The following is a 3,581-nucleotide window of genomic DNA, read 5'->3' on the forward strand; positions in this document are numbered from 1 at the left end:
TTCCTTCCGTCCTACAGTTCGTTCCCGTCCTGCAGTTCGGTAGGAAAGCAGTAAAAAAGCAAACGAAGATTATCGATCCATGCTTACGTAAAGAAGCAAACGAAGATTATCGCCTTTCGGCACGGGTTTCGCGCGTTCGCCTTGGCTTTGGCAAAAGGCCATGGTTCGCCGGTACGGCCCTGTGTAGCCATTTTTCCCCGGGAACGAGCCGACCAACTCGATTGGCTTTTTTTCAGCCGTTTCCTCCAGCTCGGCCCCAAGGATTCCTTCTATATATCAAATTGCCACTGGGAAGTTTCAAATAAGCAAATTGTTGAAAAAAAGCAGCTTTGTGAAAAGTTCAGATAAGCAAAAAAATGTAACTGATGGAATTCGGGCGGGAGAGTGCTTGCATCTTTCCCTTCGTCCGAATTTTATTGGCCCGCCCCTCGGCAAGCAAACCCGAAGCAAGGGTGGGGTGGGCTTGAAAGAGAAGAAAAAGAAGTTGTTCAAGCGGAGGGAGCTGGAAGGGCGGGGCAGAGACATATGTTTCTTGAGGTAAAAATGCAGGTAAATAACCAGGTATCCACGAGGCTCAACAAGTTCGGGGAACGCACCCGTGGTAATTGGTAAAGTGATTGATCCCGACTTCGGAATTGCTGGTAGCCAACCTCCTGGTCGACTACGCTACGGACGGCTACATAGGTGCGCTCAACTCAGGCATGCACACAAAATCGAAGAGACCAGGTCACTAGAGCTGCGCTACGCGGCGGGCCTGGTCACCTCTGACCAGACAAAACTGGGCACACTCCTGCCACCCCGGAGCCTACCCGAAAGCTTAGCAGTAGAACCGAGGCTACCGGCAAGCCAGTACTTTAGGTTAGCCGATTGTGGATGGTAGGGGGTGATGAGGCAGTTTCCTAACCTTTTCTAGTCTAGTCACCGGAATTTGGTCAGTTTTTGCAAACAGCGCGCTCCCCACCGTGAAACAAGCTAGTTTCGAACATCCAATCCCGGAAACCCAGTCCCGGGGCTGCTAGGTTTGAACCACTGACTCCATGCAAGCATGAAGAGATCTTTACCTCGCTGCTTATGTTCTATCGGGTTGACGGGTACCAGTCAATTCAAGTTATTACATACGCAATTTCCCGTATCTCTCCTTTCTCCCTTGAGGGCTCGGCTTCACTAGGCACATCGTCCGACCCATTCGCTTCCTGGGCTTGTTCTTAGGGCCCGGGGGAACTTGGTGGGGGAAAAGGCGTAGCATTTTCTTGTGGTAGAACCTGGTTCCCAGCGGGCGGTTGGACCCGGAATAGAAACAGATTTGTAAATAAAGTTGACCACTGCCCCTTCTTCATTTACGGCCTTTCAATCGGTACTTCATTCATGGCCTTCCAAGCAAGCCTTACAATTGATACGTGATAGCATTGCGGGACCTTACACAGAGAATTTCGCATATAGAGCGTTGAGTTCCCGGGCCTGAGGTCGGGTGCTCAGATTTCGTTTGAATATTCGTATATAGATTGGCCAGAAGTTCAAAGAAGCGCTACGTGCAGCAGATTCGGACCCACCACCCCCACGGGGCCCCTCCTCGGGGGACCCTCTACTCAGAGACAGAGCTTTAGCGACATCGACATAGAAACAAGAATGAATACGAGATCGAGGGAGCTGAGATCCTTGCTTTTCTCAATCCTGAGATGTTGGCTCTTCTTGATCCAATCCGAGATAGCCGGAGTTACTCGTTTCGCCAACCATTCACTGAATCTAACCCATCGAGCGATAGTGAATCAATGACTGGAGGCTTCGTGGCCCTTTCTCAAGCAAGGAATTGACTTTCCAAATTTCAGAATCAGCATCAATAATTCTTTGATTATCGTATAATAATAATCAATCAGAGTTCTTTCGATTTTCCCTTTTTGCTTGCTGCTTTGGGGTGAGCCGAGGCTCGGATGTTATTCTTGACGAATACACTCGGTGAGGACAGAAAATCGAGAAATCAACCCGCCTGTCCTTGCAGATCCTATGGGCAGGCGAAAGCCTAGTGCAGACCTAGAAAGAAAGCCACATCGTTATGTTGTTATCGGGCGGCCCGAGAGTAATTTCTCCCGCCCCGCCCTTCCTAGCAATGCAATTTCTCCCTCCTTTCAGGCAGGCCATTTCCCGGGCCCTCTACAGGTCCCCGGGTGGGGGACGGGGTAAGCGCTACACGCTTACCCGGGACGGGAGAAATTGCTGCCTTGCCCGCCATTTCCGGGCGTAGGGGACCCGGCCTCCTTAAGGCCCTCCGGTCAGAGTGACCGGTCACCCTTTCGGTAAAAGTGAGAGAAAATCCCATCGAGGCAGAAAGTTGGGAATAGAATTGAATTCAGCGTTCCGCCCGAAAACCTGCCAAATTCACGCTTAGCTTGAAAGGTACATCCCTTTCTCGCAGGAGATGGAGGCGGGGCGCTACACGCTTCCCGTGCGTGAGAACGCATAGCGTTTTTAACCCGACGGCAGGGACGGGTAGGTGGTACCTGCCCTGTGAAGGGGGAAAGGTTACGGTAAGTGGGCCGGGATCAAAATGAAAATATTGCACCATTCTATGGCACTTGTGACCCAACGTTGACCCTTTTTTTTGTTTGTTTGTTTGAAGGTGAGAAAAACGTATAGTCCAATCTCGATCGAAAGATAGAGCGGCTTGGAAAGGCCGTGCGACTTGAAGGACATAAGGCAATGATTATGGCAGCCTGGAACCCAGGACTTTAGTTGTACCTACCGGCACTTCTTCGGGGGCCCAAGGTCCCTCTCTTCCGGCGGGCGGGGTAAGTGCCCACGGCACCCACTTCGCCCGTAACCGAGGGAAGTGCCGTTTAGGCACTAACCAGGTATAGAACTGGAAGAAATGGCGAGAGGAATGGCCGAAATTTCTCCTGCGAAATTGCCGGCGTCGGGCAGACGCCACTCGACCGGAGGGAGAGGGCCCCGCTAAGCATAGCGCTTCCCCGCTAGTGCCGAAAACGCCGTCACGGGGCTTTTGCGCGCTCCGAAGGTTATCCCGTAACGCTCGCGCTTTCCTCGCCCGCCATTTTCCTTCCGCCACTCGACCGGAGAGGGTAAACCGCAGCGGGTTCCTTTCGGAACCTGCCTCCCCTACAAGTGTCCGGGGGGACCCAACTGCCAGGGCTACTGCCATCCCAGCCCTAGGGAGGCTCCTACCTCACCATGCGTTCCTTCGGGGAAGGTATGAAGCGGCACGGAACAATGCAAGAAGTGTATGATACAGCATAGAACCCGCTAGGAGTGGCAAGACTACTGATCAACGCAAGTGAACCGTGCGACGACGCTTCGTAAAGACGCACCATAAATGTATTGTTACGGGCCAATAGGCACTCTGTTGGCGAAGAATGAACCGGAATGTGATTCGGGACACGATGGGCCTCTGCGTGCCCCGATCGGCAAATGATCACCGGAGTATAGCACAGGATCGCTTTTCCTTGTAATAGAGTCGACACGTCGACAAGGTAAACCCAATGGGCTCCCCGGCGGGAGGTCTGGTCGTGAGATCAGATACCGTCCAGTGGGCAGAAGACGATACGAAAAGCTACCGGCTTACCTTGCCG

This window comes from Dipteris shenzhenensis, unplaced genomic scaffold (genome assembly GCF_047967505.1).
Source record: "Dipteris shenzhenensis isolate YYH24624 ecotype China unplaced genomic scaffold, Dip_SZ_1.0 scaf0111, whole genome shotgun sequence".
Taxonomy (NCBI): domain Eukaryota; kingdom Viridiplantae; phylum Streptophyta; class Polypodiopsida; order Gleicheniales; family Dipteridaceae; genus Dipteris; species Dipteris shenzhenensis.